At 44.6% G+C, this 24,772-nt stretch overlaps 1 protein-coding gene across 3 annotated transcripts in view; it reads right to left on the reverse strand.

The window, feature by feature from the left end:
* Positions 1-24,772, reverse strand: part of WASF1 (WASP family member 1) — a 66,315-nt gene that overhangs the window by 33,460 nt on the left and 8,083 nt on the right. Inside the window, exon 2 of one of the 3 annotated variants that reach the window (XM_069974835.1) lies at positions 23,837-23,964. The exons of the other annotated variants lie outside the window; for them this stretch is intronic. The gene's annotated coding sequence lies outside the window, so the exon portion shown is untranslated. The remainder of the gene's footprint in view (positions 1-23,836; positions 23,965-24,772) is intronic. 3 annotated transcript variants of the gene reach the window in all.

Below are 24,772 nucleotides of genomic sequence, written 5' to 3' on the forward strand. Positions count from 1 at the left end.
GGTGATAGAGGAGGTGAGGGGATGATGGGGGTGATAGAGGAGAGGATGATGGGGGTGACAGAGGAGGTGAAGGGATGATGGGGGTGATAGAGGAGGTGAGGGGAAGATGGGGGTGATAGAGGAGGTGAGGGGAAGATGGGGGTGATAGAGGAGGTGAGGGGATGATGGGGGTGATAGAGGAGGTGAGGGGATGATGGGGGTGATAGAGGAGAGGATGATGGGAGTGACACAGGAGGTGAGGGGATGATGGGGGTGACACAGGAGGTGAGGGGATGATGGGGGTGATAGAGGAGGTGAGGGGATGATGGGGGTGATAGAGGAGGTGAGGGGATGATGGGGCATCGGGGGGTCTAATCGGGGCAGAAAAATCCTATGCAGACCTGAGAGGGATCCGGGCAGCTGTCAGTGAACCGAGCCGGCGAGGACTGGTGGTGCGCGGGGCTCCCCCGCTCCGGGCTGTGACAGGAGTGGAATGCGGCCTGGGAGATGGGGCAGCCCCGGCGTCCACCGCCCGCCGCTGTTTCCACCTGGTGGCCCTGGACGCCGGGGCTGCCCCATCTCCCAGGCCGCATTCCACTCCTGTCACAGCCCGGAGCGGGGGAGCCCCGCGCACCACCAGTCCTCGCCGGCCCGGTTCACTGACAGCTGCCCGGATCCCTCTCAGGTCTGCATAGGATTTTTCTGCCCCATTAGACCCCCGATGCTAAATCCGGCCCTATCACCTCCTCCGTCACCCCCATCATCCCCTCACCTCCTCTCTGCCCCCATCACCATCGTGATGCCGGCGCTCTCGGGTCCGGCAACCGCAGGGGGGACAGCATGCAGCAGACGCTGCTGTGCCCTGCTCCCCCTGCCATCAGCCTTACTCTCTCCATCTTCCCCCCGCAGCATCTCTAAGCCCGTTCCCCCACAGAACGCTGCTGAGCTGCTGCTGGGGGAAAGAAGGAGAGAGCTGCGGTGACTGGTGCCGGGACATTGCTGGGTGATGTCCCGGCACCCAAAGCAAAAGTTTATTAAATTTCTCCCCCTCCGGCGGGGGGCGGGGGTGGAGAGAGAGCTGCACACAGTTCTCCTGTCCACTCACTGTGCGGTCTCTCTCTCCTCCCCGGTTCTCGGGCTGGGACCTCAAGAAAATGGCGCCGCCACCCGCCCCATGTACTGTAGCTGTGTACTGCGCATGTCTATGCACATGCGCAGTACACAGTGACGGAGCCTCCAGTGAAGTGAACCAGACGGACTCCGTCGGTTCACTTATATGATGTGGAGGTGCCGTATAGTGTCTGTGTGTGTGTTGTGAAATGACGTCACACACAGACACTATAAACATGGCAGCCCCCTGTGCAGCAATACATTTTAGAAAAAAATACTGAAACACTACATTAAAAAAAAAAAAAAAAACATCCAACAGACTTATTTATACTTATTACTTTTCATTAAAAAAATTATCAAAAATGTGACACTGTCCCTTTAAGCGGCAGCCTAACAGCTTTGGTTGCAGCTTATCTCTTAGAGAACAAAGGGGTCGGGCAGTGATTTTTCCATCACCCCTATCTCCACCTACATCACCTGTTAAGAGAACCCCATACACAGCAAGCGATGGGTATGGCTGACAAAATTAGAGCCTTTTAGTGATTCACTTAGAGGCATAACTGAAAAACAAAATCTGTTCAAAAGAAGAATCACTTTTTAAAAGAATTGCTGCCACTACTTAAAGCGACTCTGTACCCACAATATGCCCCCCCCCAAACCACTCGCACCGTCAGATAGCTGCTTTTAATCCAAGCAGTTATTGTTCTAAAAAACAACTTTTAAACTTGCATCCCTGTGTCACCCATGCCCTAGGATTGCAACACCCCTCTGTCCTTCCCTTCATCATTAGGAATGCCCCTAGAACAATTTCTCCTATTCATCACCTGTGTGAACACTGCACCTGTACAGTGATCAGACAGGTGAAGAATAGGAAAAATCCTGCCTGGGGCATTCCTAATGATAAAGAGGGCGAGGAAGAGGGGGCGGAGGGGTGTTGCAATCCTAGGGCATGCACACTTTAGGCCACGCCAATTTGACACAGGGTTGCAAGTTTAAAAGTTGTTTTTAGGACAATAACCGCATCACCTGCCGAACGGACCCCAGGACAGATCTTGGAGTAAAAGTAGTTATCCAAAGGTACAAGCGGTTTCGGGGGGTCATATTGTGGGTACATAGTTGCTTTAAATTTGTCCAGCTAAAGTATACAGTGGGTTTAATGCTGTGCAAAAAAAAAGTAACACAGTCACATTTTACACGTGAAAATATATGACATCTACAATAGGCAGCATGCAACAATACATAAGCTACATAAAGTTATAGAATGACATCACCTTCTTAGCCAGGCTCTGGTGTTCAGTGCGCAGAGGTCCAGACATCAGTGGAATTACTTTGCAATGGCTCGGACATACGAGTCGCATTACAGCACGTCACATTCCCAGAAATTCTGATTACACCAAGATAGGGACAGGCTGCTGTCTGGTCTCATGTAACATACTGAGGTAGCAGTACTGGATCTCATCAAAGGATTTTTGCATAAAAAAAACACAGTTGATCCGCCAGATATTATGGGCAGAAACAATAACTGAGAAATATTAGAGATGAGCACAACTTGAGCATGCTTGAGTCCGATCGTTTGGTATTTGAATACCGGTGGTGGAAGAAGCTGAATACAGCCCTACAGAGTCTGGGAAAACATAGATACAGCCTATGCTGCATCCTTGCTCGAGTCACGCTCATCTCCAATGGAGTCGGGGATGAATCAGCTCAATGATTGAAGGATTTGGATGAAGTTTGTTTCAAATGTACAAGGTATTTTACCATGGTGGTGCATCCCTTTTAGATGCCTGAAGGTCACCATAAACGTTAGACTCATGTCATTGAAACCAACCATTTTAGTGTATGTAGGGCCTCCGGACTATTCAGTATCGGGAAAGAAAAAGATTGGACAAGCTTTATTTCAACTGCCTGGTCTTTTTAATTTCAAGGAAATAAGCCGCTTCCAGAGGAATCTGACCACATTTACCACTCCCTGACCCGTACCGAGCATTAATGTATATGGGGAAATCCCAGAGATAGTGAGCCTAATCGTTTAGCTACCTTATACAGGTTGTCCACAGATGGGATATGTTTTCCTTTATGGCGTGTTAAAAAATAAAAAAAATACTTGCCTACCCTTATGCCCTGCAGTTCTCTGTCCCTGCTCATCACTGCTGCTTCTTGCTCAGCCACTTACTGACCATAGTGGTGTCCCACACTAATCAGTGATTGGCTAAATGGGCACTTCCAGCTAAGACTGGGATGGGGAACCTTCGGCACCCAACTGTTGCAAATCTACAATACCCATCATGCCTATAGTTTTGCAACAGCAGGAGGACCAAAGGTTCCCCATTCCCGGGCTAAGATGACTCTTTTCGGAAGCAGGATGACCCCAGACATATATAAAAAATGAAGTCCTGATATAGCCCCTTTAGTCTAGAGAAATGTTTTGGTACAGTAGTTGTCGCAATAACCACAGAGGGACTCCAATGCTGATGATAACCAGGATTCATGGATGAGCAACATTAATTAAAGGGGTTGGCCACTTTATAGTAAAATTTCTCAGTGTACAGTATTAGTAGGTGTAATCACTGTATATACTGACATCAGCTCCCTGTGTACCTCATTGATTTTAGCTCTGAGTCCCCTCCTCCAGGCTGTACTGCTCTGTGGTGTTTCTGTCCATAAAATGGCTGAAATGGAGTAGCATGTGACCATGCCCCGCCCCCCAGTGTCCACCATAGGCATATACAGGCTTAGCGTTGGACACTTGGGGGCGGGGCATGGTCACATGCTCCTCCATGTCGCCTTAACTTATGGACAGAAACACCACAGAGCAGGGCAGCCCAGCCTGGAGGAGGGGAGTCTGACAGTTACTAATACTGTACACTGAACAATTTTACTATAAAGTGGCCAACCCTTTTAAATATATTACTTAGTGGTAGCAATGCCAGTATATGTGCGCACTTCATGATACTGCTCTTCAGAGCTAATAATGTTAAAGGGCATCCTATATTCATACATATATTTATGATATAGGAATATCTATTGCTGATGATACAGTTTGCTGAGGGGGGGAAATGACTGACAGTAATCTCCAGTGGGGCTTTGTATAAAGGAAACAATAAGAAATCCATTATGTCTAATCTATTTTGGCAACAACCAAAGACATTAGACGGTCACTTCATCTTCATGTCAAAGGTCTTAAGTCTCATGGCCTGCTTAAGAACACACAGGAGAAGAGAGAACAGAACATTTTCCAGCCAGCTTATATAAGAAAGCATAGAGGTAACTAGCAGATCAGTCTTTGCTGTTTACATGTCATGGCTTAGAGGAGTATTCCAGTTAAAATTTTTTTTTTTTTTTTTCAAATCAAGTGGTGTCAGAAAGTTATACAGATTTTTAAATTACTTCCAGTAATTATCAGCTGCTGTATGTTCTGCTGGTAGTGGGGCATTCTTTCCAGTCTGAGCAAAAGAGGTTTTCTATGGGGATTTGCTGCTGCTCTGGACAGTTCCTGCCATGGAATAAAAGATGATGGTCATTTTCTTTTCTTGATCCTCGGTGCCCTTATAGGAAACTCTGTAGTTTACTGGAAATATACATGAGGTGGTTTAGTGCACTGTGGGTAGGATTACTGCCCTCAGAATAACAACCCCACAAAAAATTATGGGCAAAAGTGACAAAACATGTGCAAGAGAGAACACCCCAAACCGGACTCAGTTACACTAATTCAGGCAGGAGGAATGGGCCAAAATTCCAGCCTCATTTACGTATCAGTATATCATTGCGGACCATATTCCCAATTTTCTGCCCGCAATCGGCAAGAATTCTTCTATGGTGCATTCGTAGTATCATCCATATTTTTAACAGATGCGTAAAAGTGGAAAGTACTGTAGAATATTGGATCTGTGTTTTTTGCAGACTTTATGGAGGTAATGTCTGAAAAATACAAATCCTATAGACTTTTATTGATGTGTCCGTGCCACAATTATGGTCCGCACTACGACATGCCCTTTTTTGTGTCACGTAGCACATATCTGCAAAATTTGCGGATGTGTAAACAGACACAGGGGGAGATTAAGCAACCATGGTGTAAAGTGAAACTGGCTCAGTTGCCCCTAGCAACCAATCAGATTCCACCTTTCATTCCTCACAGACTCTTTGGAAAATGAAAGGTGGAATCTGATTGGTTGCTAGGGGCAACTGAGCCAGTTTCACTTTACACCATGTTTGATAAATCTCCCCCATAGAGACCAATGTGATATTAATTTGTCTATAATTGTGAATCCCCAATCCCATTTACGTACAAATTATGCGGACGTGTGAAGCCTTACTGTGAGAAGCTTGTGGAAAGCGAAAGTTAAAAAATATAAGGGCAATGCTACAGAACACTAACCACGTGTATGGAAACATCTATACCACTCGCAATGGATAAATCATTGTCTTAGAACTATTCTGATATTCCATTCTTGAAGCGACAAGATGGCAACACCACTGAATGGGAATAAATAGGGAAATTTTGGGGCATGTTACTCAACTCTCATCTTCCCAATCTGACTTTTCTTTACAAATATGGATTTTAAAATGCATGGGTAGCGTGTGATATAAAAGTGGGTATTGCAGTAAGGGAAGGGGGGGGCATACTTACCCAAAGAGTTGAGCTTTTCTTATTTAAACTGCTCTGATAAAATGACAGCCATATTCTGGCTTCTCTTCACCACTATGCCGGTTTTACTTCTTTATTACAGAACAGTAATGTGACTTTTTTTTTTTTTTTTTTAATCTAAAATTACAAAGATGATTTTCTTGCGCTTTGTGGATTTCGGCAACACTTCAGACTGAATACTGTATATACGTGAAACTGATATGAAGCGCTGAAACTAATGGGAAACAAATTGTTCAGGAATGAATGATTGCAGACTGGACAGATTCATATGACTTTTACAGGAGAGAAATGACTGAGCATTTCAAAACCCATCTCCAGCACCATTATTTATTGGTCAAGGTGGCAGGACTTTGCAGCTTGTGTGGATCGGGTAACAAACTTTTCTGACAAATGACTGTAATCATCTGACAGCGCACAACTTTCTGATGCATCTGTCCGAGAACAGCAAGGTCTTGTCTATCAAAGCAGAATCTACTCAAGTATAAAAAGAGAAGGACAGAATTGTCATTGCTTCAACCTATACTGATAGAATATCATGTCGGCTGCATCATCTGTGGACAGTAACATGCTAATGTCATGGTTGCTTGGATCCTTTTGTAATGTTATACAATAGATATACTGACCACCATGTAAACCTTCCTATTCATGTCTAAGACAATAAAAGTCTAGTTTGCCAGTCTGTCTTTTGACGTTGTTTAGCACCAAGATTATAAAAGTATCTCAGATGAACCTATAGGGCTAGTGTTGTCCTAAAATCCAGGCAGATCCAAGAGGACGTACGGCAAGAAGGACGATTTGGTGGATCGTGCCGTACGGCTACACTTTGGGGGATCTGTGCCGCAATGCTCCTCTAGTTATCACGGCACAGATCGTGTGAACGAGGCCTAAGGCTACACTTACATGGTGGCCGAGGCTAGGACCAGGAGGCACCTAGCGGCCACTGTTGTAAGTGACAAGTTTAGGTTCCACCCAGCAATCATTAGATTACAAGCGCTGGCTGCAGCTGCCCCTGGCAGATATAAGAGCAGCCTAAAAACCATTTCTAAGCTAACACTTTTCACAGCTGACAGCTTCCTCTAATATACTCAGACATGGAAGTCACCTGCGAGATGATAAGTACATCAGCAGCACAAATCTTTCTTCTGAGAGTTTATAGTGTCCATGTAGCTAGAAACAGCTTAGCGCTCAAGGTATTTGGTTTGCAGATTATCGTTTGCAGATACTCGCCCTCAGCGAGTGGGCTCCGGCATGAGTAATGCCAAGACATAAAGAGCATGAAGCAGAGTTGGTAAAAACAGATGTGTACCTTCAGGGCCGGTTTTAGACAAAATGTGGCCCTGGGCAAAGTTGAAGGTGGGGCCCCAAATGCTAAAACATTGTAGCAGCAATTTAAGGTCCCGATACTTTTTTGTCAGCGGTTGGCGCGCTGCTCGAGGTGGGGTGATCTTCTGTGACCTTAAATAAGACCCCTCTGTGCCCTATATAGTAGATAGGTCCCTCTGTGCCTCCATAGTACATATAGTCGGTATCCCTCTGTAGGTAATTCTTCTGGTAGTTACCTCCACCACCCAGTATGTAGTATCCACCAATATAGGAGACATCTCACTGTAGGTTTTACACCTGTTAGCTAGCCCCCTGATAGTTGCCCCCTCAGCAGATAGCAGCTCCCCTGATAGTTACCCCCCCCAGCACATAGCATCTCCCCTGTTCCCCCCCCCCCCCAGCACATAGCATCTCCACTGATAGTTGCCCCCTCAGCAGATAGCATCTCCACTGATAGTTAAATGCCCCCCCGCCCCCAGCACATAGCATCTCCTAGGGCTGGGGTGATGTGGGCAAAAAATAAAATCTCGTTTTTTCTTTTCTCGATTTTTTTTATTTATTTTTTGATGGGTGTAGTAGTATAGGCATAGTGGATAAGGGGTGTAGCAATAGTAGAAGCATATAAGATGAGGGGTGTAGTAGTAGATAAGGGGAGTAGCAGTTTTGGGAGTAGTAGTAGTATCAGGAGTGGAGGTAATAATAGCAATGGTAGTAGAGCAGTATTGGGGGTAGTAGTAGAGCAGTATTGGGGTAGTAGTAGAGTAGTATTGGGGGTAGTAGTAGTATCAGGAGTGGAGGTAATAATAGCAATGGTAGTAGAGCAGTATTGGGGGTAGTAGTAGAGCAGTATTGGGGTAGTAGTAGAGTAGTATTGGGGGTAGTAGTAGTAGAGCAGTATTGGGGGTAGTAGTAGAGCAGTATTGGGGTAGTAGTAGAGCAGTATTAGGAGTAGTATTGGGGGTAGTAGTAGGGCAGTATGGGGGTAGTAGTAGAGCAGTATTGGGGGTAGTAGTAGAGCAGTATTAGGGGTAGTAGTAGAGTAGTATTGGGAGTAGTAGTAGTAGAGCAGTATTGGGGGTAGTAGTAGAGCAGTATTGGGGTAGTAGTAGAGCAGTATTAGGAGTAGTATTGGGGGTAGTAGTAGGGCAGTATGGGGGTAGTAGTATAGCAGTATTGGGGGTAGTAGTAGAGCAGTATTGGGGGTAGTAGTAGAGCAGTATTAGGAGTAGTATTGGGGGTAGTAGTAGGGCAGTATGGGGGTAGTAGTAGAGCAGTATTGGGGGTAGTAGTAGAGCAGTATTAGGAGTAGTAGTAGGGCAGTATTGGGAGTAGTAGTAGAGCAGTATTAGGAGTAGTATTGGGGTAGTAGTAGGGCAGTATTTGTGGTAGTAGTAGAGCAGTATTGGGAGTAGTATTGGGGTAGTAGTAGGGCAGTATTGGGGGTAGTAGAGCAGTATTTGGAGTAGTATTGGGGGTAATAGTAGGGCACTATTGGGGGTAGTAGTAGGGCAGTATTAGGAGTAGTATTGGGGGTAATAGTAGGGCACTATTGGGGGTAGTAGTAGAGCAATATTAGGAGTAGTATTGGGGGTAGTAGTAGGGCACTACTGGGGGTAGTAGTAGGGCAGTATTAGGAGTAGTATTGGGGTAGTAGTAAGGCACTATTGGGGGTAGTAGTAGAGCAGTATTAGGAGTAGTATTGATGGTGGTAGTAGTAGGGCACTATTGGGGGTAGTAGTAGAGCAGTATTAGGAGTAGTATTGATGGTGGTAGTAGTAGGGCACTATTGGGGGTAGTAGTAGAGCAGTATTAGGAGTAGTATTGATGGTGGTAGTAGTAGGGCACTATTGGGGGTAGTAGAGCAGTATTAGGAGTAGTATTGATGGTGGTAGTAGTAGGGCACTATTGGGGGTAGTAGTAGGGCAGTATTAGGAGTAGTATTGGGGGTAGTAGTAGGGCACTATTGGGGGTAATAGTAGAGCAGTATTAGGAGTAGTATTCGGAGTAGTAGAGCAGTATTAGGAGTAGTATTGGGGGTAATAGTAGGGCACTATTGGGGGTAGTAGTAGGGCAGTATTAGGAGTAGTATTGATGGTGGTAGTAGTAGGGCACTATTGGGGGTAGTAGTAGAGCAGTATTAGGAGTAGTATTGATGGTGGTAGTAGTAGGGCACTATTGGAGGTAGTAGAGCAGTATTAGGAGTAGTATTGATGGTGGTAGTAGTAGGGCACTATTGGGGGTAGTAGTAGGGCAGTATTAGGAGTAGTATTGGGGGTAGTAGTAGGGCACTATTGGGGGTAATAGTAGAGCAGTATTAGGAGTAGTATTCGGAGTAGTAGAGCAGTATTAGGAGTAGTATTGGGGGTAATAGTAGGGCACTATTGGGGGTAGTAGTAGGGCAGTATTAGGAGTAGTATTGGGGGTAATAGTAGGGCACTATTGGGGGTAGTAGTAGAGCAGTATTAGGAGTAGTATTGATGGTGGTAGTAGTAGGGCACTATTGGGGGTAGTAGTAGAGCAGTATTAGGAGTAGTATTGGGGGTAGTAGTAGGGCAGTATTAGGAGTAGTATTGGGGTAGTAGTAGGGCACTATTGGGGGTAATAGTAGGGCAGTATTAGGAGTAGTATTGGGGGTAATAGTAGAGCAGTATTAGGAGTAGTATTGGGGGTAGTAGTAGGGCAGTATTAGGAGTAGTATTGGGGTAGTAGTAGGGCACTATTGGGGGTAATAGTAGGGCAGTATTAGGAGTAGTATTGGGGGTAATAGTAGAGCAGTATTAGGAGTAGTATTGGGGGTAGTAGTAGGGCAGTATTAGGAGTAGTATTGGGGTAGTAGTAGGGCACTATTGGGGGTAATAGTAGGGCAGTATTAGGAGTAGTATTGGGGGTAATAGTAGAGCAGTATTAGGAGTAGTATTGGGGGTAGTAGTAGGGCAGTATTAGGAGTAGTATTGGGGGTAGTAGTAGGGCAGTATTAGGAGTAGTATTGGGGTAGTAGTAGGGCACTATTGGGGGTAATAGTAGGGCAGTATTAGGAGTAGTATTGGGGGTAATAGTAGAGCAGTATTAGGAGTAGTATTGGGGGTAGTAGTAGGGCAGTATTAGGAGTAGTATTGGGGTAGTAGTAGGGCACTATTGGGGGTAATAGTAGGGCAGTTTTAGGAGTAGTATTGGGGGTAGTAGTAGAGCAGTATTAGGAGTAGTATTGGGGGTAGTAGTAGAGCAGAGGAGAGATATGGGGGTACTTTATCATACAGGATACTGTGTGATTCAGCACCCACCTCCATCATGTACTGCTCAGGGCCTGGTGCCCATAGATACAGAGGGAGGAGGGCCCTGAACAGTATATGGTGGAAGGGGGGACTGCATCATACAAGATCCCCTGCCCCCTTCCTGTATACTGTTCGCTAGGCTAGTATATGGGGAGGGGGTTACTGTTTTATAAAGACACCCGAGGCTCCGCCCACCCGCGGCCGTAAGCACCGCCCCCTGGCCGCAAGTCCCGCACCCCAGTCTCCGTGACCCTCTAACCCCCCCCCCGCGCCTCCCCAACACCCCCTCTATTTCTTTACCTGGGCTTGCCGTTCCTCCTCTTCTGTAGGGCACAGGCAGCTCTGCAGGAGGGGCGCTCCGTCCTCACAGCTCAGCTCCTTCGTTCATTAGTGGAGCAGGGGAGCTGCTTGTGCTGCTCTGCTTCCTGCTCCACTAATGAAGGAAGGAGCTAGGGGGCCCCTGGGGGATGGGGGCCCTGGGCAAGTGCCTACTTTGCCCCCCCCTAACGCCGGCCCTGTGTACCTTGTTTATAGTAAAGTATCTAACCTCTCTGCAATCTTTTTCTTCCTTATGGATCTAAAAATTTTCCGGTTTTCACTTTGAACTGTGACCCTGATGTTGCCATGCAACAGAGCACACTCTTTAAAACGACGCCCCCACCCTTCCTTCCTTGCAGAATCAGTGGAGACCAACTGCCAATACTTCCTGGAGATTGCAGTTGAAAGGAGAAGGCCTGGCCCACCTTAGCGGGATGAAACCAAATGCAACATGTTACCAAAACAAAGCAGACACAAACAGTACACTTTCAGAAATGCTATAGAAACCCAGGAGTGTTTTGTCCAGATGTTCTTGGTCATAGCATATAAATAAAGTGAACATAATTTACATTTAGAACAACCACCAAATATTATAAGCGTGGTGGTACATGGCGGACACCCACTATAGTGAGGATATATAGGAAAATTACATGATATGCAATACTGCAATATGATATACACATAAAGAACAACATGATTATAACAGAATGTCTGACATTTGCCAGTACTGCAACATAATCCACAATGCAGTAGAAGAAAATAAGTGGATATACCTAGAGTAGTCATGGTGGATCATGCTTAGCATGAAAAAAACACTCACATGACATGGAGACATCAACACGGGTATAACAAGTAATGTACATGAGCATACGCCTTAGATAAAATAAGATATATGTCCTGCTCCAGCACAGCTGCCGGATCTAGGGCTGCCCGGTCTCCGCCGCCGTCAGTGTTTTGGAAACATCCGGTGAGCAGTGAAATGTTTTTACCCTGAGGACATAAACTAGTATAAATGCCATCGGAGACGGGGAACTCCCATCTTTTTCATGTATTGGAAATATGATTAATTTCATATATCATATCACTGATATATCTCACTAAATATTATCAGTTCCTCAACTGTCTAGGCTTGACTGCCAGGTCATATATACACACACACACACCTGTATATATAGACCTGTCAGGCAAGCTAAGCCAGGCAGGGAGAAGCCAAAGGGGAGACACCTTGTGGACACTTGAGCCAGCAAAAGCTATTGTCTGTCTGAAACACAGTGGGGGAGATTTATCAAACATGGTGTAAAGTGAAACTGGCTCAGTTGCCCCTAGCAACCAATCAGATTCCACCTTTCATTTTCCAAAGAGTCTGTGAGGAATGAAAGATGGAATCTGATTGGTTGCTAGGGGCAACTAAGACAGTTTCACTTTACACCATGTTTTATAAATCTCTCCCACAGAATGTTATCATAAATGCTATCAGTATTTTATGCTGTCATGGATGAAAGGGTTACCAAGGCTTAGAAAAACATGGCTTTATTCTTCCAGAAACAGCAGCACTCTTGTCCCCTGTTTGGGTGCGGTTTGGCAGCTCAGTTCTATTGAAGTGAATGGAGTCAAATTGGAATACCACACAGAACAAGGGGACATGTGTGGTGCAGTTTTGGAATGAAAGTAGCTGGGTTTTTTTTCTAACCCACTAATCCTCGATAACCTCTTCAAGGCAGCAGGTTCCTGGCTCAGTTTAAAGTGACTCTGTACCCACAATCTGACCCCCCCCCCACAAACCACTTGTACCTTCGGATAGCTGCTTGTAATACAAGATCTGTCCTGCGGTCCGTTCGGCCGGTGATGCAGTTATTGTCCTAAAGAACAACTTTTAAACTTGCAGCCCTGTGCGAAACGGGAGTATCTGTGCCCTAACTTTGCACCACCCCTCTGTCCCTCCTCCTCACCCTCTTCATCATTAGGAATGCTCCAGGGAGATTGCATCCTATTCCCCACCTGTGTCAGCCCGGCACATGGGTGGAATTGTTAAGCAGCTGTGCAATATTCAGCATGTAGAAAATGTTCCAGTGGCATTCCTAATGATGAAGAGGGTGGGGAGGAGGGACGGAAGGGTGGTGGAAAGTTAGGGCACAGATACTCCAGTTTGGCACGGGGCTGCTAGTTTAAAAGTTGTTTTTAGGACAATAACTGAATCACCTGCCGAACGGACCCCAGGACAGATCTTGGATTAAAAGCAGCTATCCGAAGGTACAAGTGGTTTGGGGGGGACAGATTGTGGGTACAGAGTCGCTTTAATGTCCAAAATCAATGGCTTCTGTCTTGTGCACGATAACAGATGAGGGAACCCAAGTGTGTGGCTTTTGATCACCGGTGGCTGCAGAAGTTGGATGCAGTCCTAGAGAGACCTGGAAAAACATTAAAGGAGTCCAGTAAAAATGTTTATTAAAGTATTGTATTGCCCCCCAAAAGTTATACAAATCACCAGTATACACTTATTACAGGAAATGCACATAAAGTGCTTTTTCCCCTGCACTTACTACTGCATCAAGGCTTCGCTTCCTGGATAACATGGTGATGTCACTTCCTGGATAAAATGGTGATGTCACTTCCTGGATAAAATGGTGATGTCGACCCGACTCCTAGAGCTGTGCGGGCTGTGGCTACTGGAGAGGATGATGGCAGAGGGATGCTCAGTGTTCTCAGTGCCCTGTGTCCCTCAGTGTCCCCCTGCCATCATCCTCTCCAGTAGCCACAGCCCGCACAGCTCTAGGAGTCGGGTCGACATCACCATTTTATCCAGGAAGTGACATCACCATTTTATCCAGGAAGTGACATCACCATGTTATCAAGGAAGTGAAGCCTTGATGCAGTAGTAAGTGCAGGGAAAAAAAGCTCTTTATAAGCATTTCCTGTAATAAGTGTATACTGGGGATTTATATAACTTTTTGGGGGGCAATACAGACTTCTCCTTTAATACAGTCTATGGTCTATGGCTGTATCCATGTTTTCCAGGCAGCCTTTAGGGCTGTGTCCAACTTATTTATCCACCAGTATTTAAATTCCACACACTTTGGTTCCCTCATCTGTAGTCAATAACTATGACACACAACACAGTATACAGCGACGGCAGGAGGAGTTCATAATCCTATAAATTAATCTATACAACTGCACTGTTGTGAAATGGCGTCAAGTGTAAAAAACGGCTTTGCTACCTACTCATCTATTTTTTATGCAGTTTGGTAGACTTGCTGCTGTGAGTAACACGGTCACTATCTATCCATGTGACACATATATGAAGCTAAATGCAAATCCTGCATATTACTGCAATTCTACACCAGACTCCCACAATGGCAGAAAGCAGGCAGCTCAGCCATTTAGCAGAGAAGACAATAAAAGCTTTCCCGATATGATAAAAAGACGGAGCAGATAGCTATAATATATGCTGACCTTGTTAGGGTAAAGTCTACGGGTGCCTTTACACAGAGAGATTATCTGACCGATTCTTGAAGCCAAAGCCAGGAATAGATTTGAAAAGAGGGGAAATCTCAGGCTTTCCTTTATGATCTGTTTCCTGCTTATAGTCTGTTCCCGACTTTGGCTTCAAAAATCTGTCAGATAAATCTCTGTGTAAAGGCACCCTAAAAGGCTGCTTAGATAGGCTCTTTCACACATCATTAAGGCTAGGTTACAAAATGTAAAAAAAAGGATCAGTTTTATTCAAAAGTGTCACTGTCACCCCCTTTTTGCATTCTGACATCTCTACACAGGTGTAATGGGTAAATTTTGCAGTTTTCATACGTTATTTTATATCATACATCATGGTGCTTGTTCAAGTAAAAACTGATCTTTTATCATCTGCAGATTGTGCTAAGTGGGCGGGGCTTCACTGCAACAGCGCTACTTAGCCCCTTCTACCCATGACGTTATCGCCACATAGGCCCGCCCCCTCAACACCCATTGGTATGGGCCCACCTAGAGGAGGCGGGGCTTAGACCTTTAGGCCTGCCTGTTCCAATGGTTGGCGAGGGCTCGTGGGCCTATGTGCCGATGATGTCGTGGGGGCGGGGCCACCGGTGGCGCTGTGAACGGGCTAAGAGGTGCTGTTGGCACAAAGCCCCGCCCACTTAGCACAATCTGCAGTTAATAAAAGATCACTTTTTACTTGAACAAGCACCATGACGTATGATATATAATAGGGTATGAAAACTGCTAAATTTACCCTTTACACCTGTGTGGTGACGTCATACAGCAAAAAGGGGGTGACAGTGTCACTTTAAGTCAATGGAGAATGGATGAAAACGTATAGAAGGGAAACATTTAACGGATAGCAAAATTGTGATGTAAACCTAGCCTAAAGGGTGTACATAGGAAAGCTCACTCACGCAATAATTACATAAAAGGGCCAGTGATCAGCTAACTGTGTGGAAGGTAAAAAAAGAAGAGATGTGCGGCCGATAACTGTGCATTTAAATGGCCACATGAACGATACAGCGATCATTGTGTGGCCCGGTCGCTCGATTAATTGTGTTGTGTAAAAGCACTGCAAACAAGTGCCAATCCAGGTGACCGGCCCTTTAAAAGAGCCCCAAAGGCCCTATTACACTAAGCGATTATCAGATGTATTTGGCCGATTATTGGCCGTTACGGCCGATCATAGATTGTATGTAATAGCTAGTGTTAAAAGGCAACGATCAGCCAACATGCACGATATCGTCTGATCCTTGTCTTTCAACATATTAAAAAATAGCTACAATCTGCTGGCCGTCGCTCTGTGTAATAGGAGTGATGGCAGCAGACCGCCGCTATCTCTTTTGGGCTCCACGTCTCAAGCGGCAGCTCACACCAGGAGGCGGCCATGGGACGGGTGTACCGGGCGGCGCGATCCAGGAACTGGGGCTGGAACCAGGGAGGTAAGTGATCTCCGCCATCCATAACCACCCCATCCCCGGCAATAACTGAAAAAATACCCCGGGCCAAAGTACCCCTTTAAAAGGGTTGTCCAGTGAAAATAGTTTTTTTTTCCTTCAAATCAACTGGTGTCAGAAAGTTATATAGATTTGTTATTTACTTCTATTTAAAAAATCTTAGTTCTTCCAATACTTATCAACTGCTGTATGTCCTGCAGGAAATGTTTTCTTTCATGTCTGACACAGTACTCTCTGCTGACATCTCTGACCGAGACAGGAACAGACCAGAGCAGGAGGGGTTTTCTTTGGGTATTTGGTGATATTCTGGACAGTTCCTGTCTCTGCCAGAGATGTCAGCAGAGAGCACTGTGTCAGACTGGAAATAAAACAGCATTTCCTGCAGGACATACAGCAGCTGATAAGCATGGGAAGACAAAGAGATTTTTAAATAGAAGTAAATTACAAATCTATATAACTTTCCGACACCAGTTAATTTAAAAAAAGAAATAAATAAAATCGCTGGACAACCCCTTTAAGGCCCTATTACACAGGTTTAAGTTTAGGAGTAGGGATGGTCCGAACCCGAACGCTCGGCATCAGATTCCCACTGTCTGCCCGCTCCGTGGAGCGAGTGGATACAGCGGGAGCACCGCCTGGAAAACTGGGATACAGCCTATGGCTGTATCCCAGTTTTCCAGGCGGTCCTCCCGCTGGATCCGCCCGCTGCACGGAGCGGGCAGACAGCAGGAATCATTACCGAGAGTTCGGGTTCATACGAACCCGAACCGAACTCTGTTCAGACCATCCCTATTTAGGAGCAAGCAAGTGCCGACCTGTCATCAGCGCTCGCTTGCTCCTCATTCCCCACCAGCAGCTGATAAGTATGGTTTTTACTTGTAAATTACAAATTTATACAACTTTTTGACACCAGTTGATTTGAAAGAAAAAGATTTTCCCTGCACAACCCCTTTAAGAAACACTGGTTCTTCCCAGCCCACAAAGATTGCTTTGCCTTCTGGGTTGGAGAACACAAAATGCCAACTCCTATATCCGTGATGAGCTCAGGAATCCAAACCTCCATGTTGCTCATCTGTGTGAGGAGCCAGGCTTTGAGCACACTGAGGTTTTTCAATGTGCATAAAAGATCATTTCTACCTATTCAAAACATCAAACAAGCAGCACAACAGCTCGGAGGCAATTCACAGAGCCCAGGTAAAGAACTGCCAGCTCCAGAGAGGTGAACGCACTTCAAAGAGTCAGGATAAAATCCCCACAAAAAGAGCTGTCTGCCTGAGCCGCAGTCCTTCTCGTCAATAAATGAGCCTTTTAGGGATTTACTGCCTAAAAATAACACTGAGTAACAATGACTGGACACAGGGGCTAGTCTATGTTTCACTGCTATTTACTGCCTAATGCTGCTAACCATTGCAAACGTCACAGAATCTGCAGAAAAAATCAGCACCTATATGATTAAAGGGACTCCAACTTAAAGGGATGCCACCTCCAACTTAAAGGGGTAGTTCACCCCTATTTTTTTCTTTAAAATAAACTGTGGCAGCGAATCCCCATAGAAAACCTCTCCTGCTCTCTAGATAAATAATACCACTTCCTGTAGGACATACAGTAGCTGATAAGTACTGGATGGCTTGACATTTTTTAATAGAAGTAAATTACAAATCTTAGGCACCAGTTGATTTGAGAGAAAGAAATTTTGGGTGAACTACCCCTTTAAAGGACAACTCCAAAAAAAACATTTTTTTTTCGCATCACTCAGAAAGTGCCAGAGTTTTGTAATTTACTTTTATTAGAAAACCTCAATTCTTAAAGTACTTAGTTATCAGCTACTGTATGTCCTACAGGAAGTGGTGTATTTTTTCTAGTCTGGAGAGCAGCAGAGGTTTTCTATGGGGATTTGCTATTGCACTGGACAGTTCCTGACATAGACAGAGATGGCAGCAGAGAGCACTGTGTCAGACTGGAAAGAATACACCACTTCCTGCAGGACATTCAGCAGCTGATAAGTACTGGAAGGCTTGAGTTTTTGTTAATAGAAGTAAATTACAAATCTCTGGCACTTTCTGACACCAGCCGATTTGACAGAAAAAATATTTAGCTGGAGTTGCCCTTTAAGTTATCAGTAGATTATACATCAGAGTATACAACCCTAATTCTATATCTGCAATTTTTTAACTTTCTATGTTCTTGCTTTCCTCTTCTATGGGTCCATAAATGAAGGAGTCTAAGAAGTCCTCTCTGTTGTATTCTTGAGCTAAGTAATCCTCATGCCCAGTGTGTAGGCTTACAGCGGAGAAGGAGCGGGGAGGGTTGGAGGTGACAAGAATCCCTTTAATGACCTCCCCCACCAAAATGAGAAGGAACAATAATTTATTCATATAATGTATCCTGAATGCGGCCATATCCACCCCCTATTTCTTCACCAATAGCTGTGCAATGTTGTCGTGATTATCAGCAGCACTGCACGTCTATTGTTATCCACATGGGGGCGTGGTTTTTCCATCAACATATTCTCATGGTTTTGCACATTTTAATACCTTGTTTTTCTAAAAAATAAGCCCTACCCTGAATATAAGCCCTAGCTTGATTTTGCTGGGATTTTGGAGTAGGCCTTAAATATAAGCCCTACACTAAAAAGAATAGGCAAATCCATGGAATACAAGACAGGAATCTGGCATTATGTGTGATTGTTGATAATGGAAAAAATATAACACCAAAAATAAGCCTTTTTTTCTGAGAATAGAATAATATAAGACCCGGTCTTATTTTTGTAGGAACACAGTAGTAGTGGATTCTTGCACATGCGATTTTGTCTTGTTTTTTTGGTTAATATTTATGCTATTCACCATACAGTAAAAGTACCATAACTTTATTCTCAGGCTCAGTAGCATTATAGTGACACCAAGGGGGGATTTATGAAGACCGGCATACTTTACGCCAGTCTTAAATTAGGGCCGTCTCTTTTTCCATAGCTGGATTCACTAAGAGGCTTCCAGCAGGTGTAGATTTGGAGCATGATTTAAGCCTTATGCCTGATAAATGAGGTGCGGGAAGAGGACATGCCGCCTTTCCGTTCCCGCCCCCCCCCCCCCTGCTTACCCATTGGGAGACCAGGTGATACAGCAGGCGTACACCAGGGAGAAGAGGTGAATCTGCGCCTTCTCCCTGGCATATGCCTCAGGTGGGTCTTTCATAAATGGTCTGCTGTGTGACAAACATCGTGGTGCATCAGGTTTTCATTCGTCGTCAATTAATAAGCAAGACCATAACAACATAAAAAGACAAACCGCACACAGGCTTTTTTTTTTTTTTTTTTTTTAAATCCGTTTAAAAGGAATGTAGGAACAGAGGACCCAAAAGGGTCCTGCATAAGTGTAACCCCTGTCTTCAGGGGAATCCCCAGTTAAAAAAAAAAAAAAAAAAAAAAGTTAGGGGTCACTCACACATCCGTACACGCACAGTGTTCTGCGGACTGGACCTGGGGAGCTCCCAGCATCATGTTTTATTACGATGTCAGCAGCTCCTAAACAGTTTGAATCTCCATCGGCTTTGTCGGTATTGTTTAGGAGCTCAGATATACTGAGCCTGATCTGTGTGAGGCCTCATCCTCCCTGATGGTGTACCGTACATATCATACATACACTGCCAGCAGACAGTTCTGTATGGGGAAGACGGGCAGCGGGCAGAACATAAAGAAGCATGATGGAGTGAGTAAAGAGAGCTGACACAGACTTTACCTCATATGGATATGCAGAATTCCGCCGCGCTCAGTGTGCCGCTGTAAGTGAATGAGAGGGTGCGCGCTCCTCTGCTGCCGCTGCTCTCCGCTCAAAGAAGTGACATGTCACTTCTTTGAGCGGAGAGCGGTGGCTGCGGAGGCGCACGCGCTCTGTCCCATAGATGGGCTATGGGACACAGACAGACGGGATTCTGCGGTGGAAAGTTCCGCCGTGGAATTCCGCCTGTTTTACTCAGTGTGAACATACCCTAATGAAAAAAAAAATTGCAGAAAAAAATGAGCTTCGATTTGATAATTAAACCTCCCATTCATTTTGATGGAAAACAGCTATGCATACATATCAATTGTTCTTCTGCTGGTAACAATCAGCAGCAAAAACGGCACATATGAACCCTATTGGTCTAAATAATAAAAAATAAAAAAACAATATTGATAAAATAGGGTTTAAAAGTGAAGTGAAAGTATAAATATATCTGTAGATACATTAAAGCAAAACATGAGATGTTATCAATGCAAACCACTGCCTTGCCTTTGTAGTTATTAAAATCAAAGAGATGTGGTACAACAAAGCAACCAAGGAGGACACACGACAACGTCCTCTGTAAGACCCCATGCAGACAGCCCCGAGACTGCACCGCAGCAGACACAACCCAGGGCAGCTTTAGTTCAGTAGTTTGGACAGATTCTGCAAGGCCTTAAATGGAGCCTCCAATTAAGGTCTAAACATAACTTAAAGGGAATGTGTCTTCAGAAAATGACACTGTTTAAATAATGCTTTTATGTTAAACATATTTCATATATATTCTAAGAATTGTTGGTGTCTCTTTTTCTGACTTTTCCATTTTACTATCTGTATTATAAAATAATACGAGAATATTGCAGTTCTCACTCTCACCACTGGGGCTAAAACTAAGCTAAGACTTCTTGACGTGTCTATGGTGATAAGAGGAGGCTGCTGTAAAGTTACAGCATTGCAGCAACATGTGAAACCATTAGGCTGCATTCCCACGTTCCGTGATCCGGACGTGGAATGCATGTACCGGAGTCCCCCCGCGCCCTGACAGCATCTGTAATTAGATGCTGGGAGCGGGGGAGAATGTATTCATAAGCGCCGCGTTGTAATGAATCAGCCGTGCGGTGCTGTTACTACAGCGCGGCGCTTATGAATACAGTCTCCCTCGCTCCCAGCATCTAATTACAGATTGCGTCCGGGCGCGGGGGGGACTCCTGTACATGCATTCCACGTCCGTGATCCGTCAGGATCACGGAACGTGGGAATGCAGCCTTAGATAGATAGCATCAATAGAAAGACTATGGCAGCTCCCTGTGGAATTGCCTCCTCAAAGGTCAAAGAGCATGCTAATGGCCCTATTACACAGGGCGAAAATTCTCGTTCTCTATAATAGAGACAACGATCATTGGCTGATTGTGTCTTTCAGTCCTGACCTAAAATCAAGTGAGGACTATGCTAAAAAAAACACAAAAACTGTATACATTACCTTTTCATGCTCCCTGGTGTTCTTCTTTCCTCTAATCACTTCCCGTGGTGGTCCCAGACAGTTATTGGCTGAGCGGCCTGTCAGTTCAGAGACCCGCTCTGAAGCTACAACAGCGGCTCCGGGAAGAAAGCAGAGGGCAATAGAACACTGGTGACTGTGGAAAGGTAATGTATACAGTTTAAGGGCAAGGGCTTGTTGGAAATCGCTAAAGTTGTCCATGCAGCCCTTGCTAAATGACTATCGAGCCATGTAATAGGCCCGGTAACCAAGTACCAATCTAGCAGATCGGCAATCGCTTACAAGAGGCATCGGGCTGTCTAATGCGGCCCTTAGTGATGTATCACATTCATCTCAAGGGGACAAACTCTGTATGTTGTCACCTATGTGTTGCTCTTAAAGTGACACTGTCACCCCCTTTTTGCATTCTGACTTCTCTACACAAGTGTAATGGGTAAATTTAACCATTTTCATACCTTATTTTATATCATACGTCATGGTGCTTGTTCAAGTAAAGAGTGATCTTTTACCAACTGCAGATTGTGCCAAGTGGGCAGGGCTTCACGTCAACAGCGCAAAATAGTCCCGCCCATAGCACCACTGTTGGCCTCGCCCCTCCATGATGTCATAGGCACATAGATCTATGTGCAGATGACGTCACAGAGGGGCGGGGCCAACGATTTCTCGCTCGTTTCTCGCTTGATTGTTCGCTGTGTTTACACAAGCCGATTATCGCTCAAATGTGATCCTTATTGCGAAAATTCGAATGATAATCGTGCCGTGTAAACGCACCATATATCAGGGGTGTCAAATTCATTATGGAGTCAAGCATTATGGAGTGATATCATTGGTAATACCATTCTGTGTATATGTTGTTCTCTTTACTAGCAGATACATTTAAAATTGCCTAACGCTGCTATTAATGCATGGAAGATAGTTATAGTCATGGTTTCCATACATCAATAGCGACCTCTGGACATTATGTGTCACCATGTATTGTTTATTTGCATTACTGCAGATTTCATACTCCTCCTTGGCTAAAAATACCTCTTAGAAATGCTTTGAGGGGTATTTTTACTCCTCTGTAGCACAACCTCTGCCCTGTAAAGATGGATGTCCCACAGGATCCTCTGAGTTTCTTCTTTTGCCTTCGTAAAGAAAACACTTGATACACACTAACCTGAGTAAAGGAAAATGTACATCATGTTTGCTCTGTCAAAATATATATATATATATATATATATATATATATATATATATATATATATATATATATACACACACACACAGTGGTACCTTGGTTTAAGAACATTGCTTTGGTTTAAGAGCTCCCTGTACTGGGTGGGAGCGCGAGTGGAGGAGGGGCATGGCCTGCATAGCGGTATCTACAGCACTGTACTCTGACCCAGGAAGTCTCCCTCACCTTCCAAATCATAGCAGATCCACTTCAGGCTGGGGCTTACATCAGGGGACAGGACTGTGGGGGGGGGGGTAATCTCTCCATAGCTGTAACCCCTCTCTCCCCAGAGAGTGCTGCTATACTGTGCCCACATCTGCCCTGCTCATTCCTTCATGCTCCCTGCAGTCTCTCTCAGCCCTTGTGTTTCCCATCCTCTCCATTACTGTACTGTAGTTTATGATATCACATATTCTGCTGTTTCTCAATCTTTGTTTCATCTGTTTTACATGTAATTCAGAAAAATAAATCTTAATTTTTGGGGTGTGGAACCAATTGTCTGCACTTCCATGATTTCTTATGGGAAAATTTGCTTTGGTTTAAGAGCAGATTTGGATTACAAGCACGGTCCCGGAACGAATTATGCTAGTAATCCAAGGCACCACTGTGTATATATATATATATATATATATATATATATATATATATATATATATATATATATATATATAGGCATCCCCTTTTGTAGGGTTGTTGATGTATACGCTGAACACAGCAAACACAATGTAAACTTACCCTTAAATAACCCCAAAGAAACTCCTCTCTCCTCTACCAGCTACCTGTCCGCAGGTACATTTCTCATCCTTTAACAGTTTTATAGAAGGTAGCATGTATTTTACCTGCCAGCTGAGTAACCACCCAATTTTCTGCTCCCATACGAATGAACAATACAAAGTGCTTATAATTAGAAAGGTGTGACAGAAATCTGTGGGAGGAGGGCATGTAAAATACACAATCCTACCTCCCCATAAAAGTTACTGCAGCATTCAGAATTTACTCTAAGGGAAATCCTGACATGCAAGCTCATGAGATGCTGTCCTTGCATGGTCACATTAGGCCAGGTTCACACGTGGGATTTTTTTTTTTGTGAGTCAGTCTCAGTTGTGCTTTTAGACTGACCACAGAAGTGGTTTTAGATCCAGTATTTTAACCAGAGTTTGTGACAGAGGCCTAAGAGGGAGTCTCTGATGTAGAGGTGAACATCGCCTTAGGTTACCAACCCTCAGCCAGTCTACTAGCATCATTTATAAAATTCAGCTCTGCTTTGTCTTAGGTTGGGTTCACACTACATTTTACATTCATTTCATTTATTTAGTATTAACGTACAAAAACCCTCTCGCGGTCGACGACATTTTTGCGTTGCCACAATTTTTTATGTTAAAAAAAAAAAAATGTTTTGATCACTTAAAAAAAAAAAAAAATGTAAGTCAATGGAAAAACAGATTTTTTTAATATGACATACAACAGCAGCATCCATTTTTACCATCCGTTCTTTATGTATATGTTAAATGGAGTGTAAGCCCAGTCTTAGGCCTCATCCCCACATTATTTTCTGACCGTAAAGGTATATGCAGTACCGGCCGGGATGATCTTCAGTAACACCGGCCGTTCCGTGATCCAGCCGGGTCACAGAGCAGCCGGTGTTATACATCGTGTGCACATGGCCTAAAGCAGCATCCTGATTTACTGACAGAAAAAGAACCCATTGTTTCAATGTGGTCAGCTACACATCTGTTTTTGGCAAAAAAAACTAATGGAAAACTGAAGCAACACGGATCGCAATTTTACTTACCTGAGTATACTTTGGCAACCTGTCAAAATGGAAGGTACAATGTGTTTCTGAAGAGTCCGACGATCTCAGTGACATCTGAGGTGCAACAATATGCATGTGTTTTCAGAAAATGCCAATATCCTTGTTACCTGCCAAAGACGCAAGTTAAAAATAATTTTTTCCTGTACTCGTCCCTGGAGAATATTTTCTTGCTCAGAGTAAAATCACTGGAGACTTGTGTTGAGCGGACTTTATAAACTGTTCGGATTCGGCAAACGTTCGGCATTTGCTTCCCCATAGCTGTGCAAGTTGGATGCCGCCCTAGGGCTGCCAGGAGAACACGGATACAACCATAGGCTGTATCCATGTTTTCCAGGACTCCCGAGGGCTGCATTTAACTTCTGCAGCCGCAGGAAATCAAATGCCAAGCATTCGGGTTGCCGAACACAAGCAGTTTGACAGATCCACTCAACACTACTGGAGACCACTAGCAAACCAGAGTGAGCACTATGCAGTTTCCCGGTGGGGTATGGATTGTGTTGCCTTTTCCTACTTTTAGGGTTGTACTAAATTTAAGGGGGCATTAACATGTCCGCAAATTTGCGGCCAGAGAAGGCATGTAATGGATTTGTTCCCTGTCTGGCATGATGTGTCAATATCACGCCAGCAGTGGGGAAATTCTTTTAATCTGCACGACACGGTCACTACAGCTACTACTATATTGACAGATCCTGCCGTGTGGGGAACACATCCATTACATTCCTTCCCCGTCCTTAACATCTTCAAATTTGCGGATGTGTGAATGCCCCCTTAGGGTACTATTACACGGAATGATAATTTGTCCGATTCGGCCGATTATCGCTCCGTGTAATAAAGACAATGATCAGCCGATGATCGTGGTCATCGGCTGATCGTTGATATAGGTTAGAACCTATCATTGTCGGGTGCTGACTCGCG

Source organism: Dendropsophus ebraccatus, chromosome 6 (genome assembly GCF_027789765.1).
Source record: "Dendropsophus ebraccatus isolate aDenEbr1 chromosome 6, aDenEbr1.pat, whole genome shotgun sequence".
Lineage (NCBI taxonomy): Eukaryota > Metazoa > Chordata > Amphibia > Anura > Hylidae > Dendropsophus > Dendropsophus ebraccatus.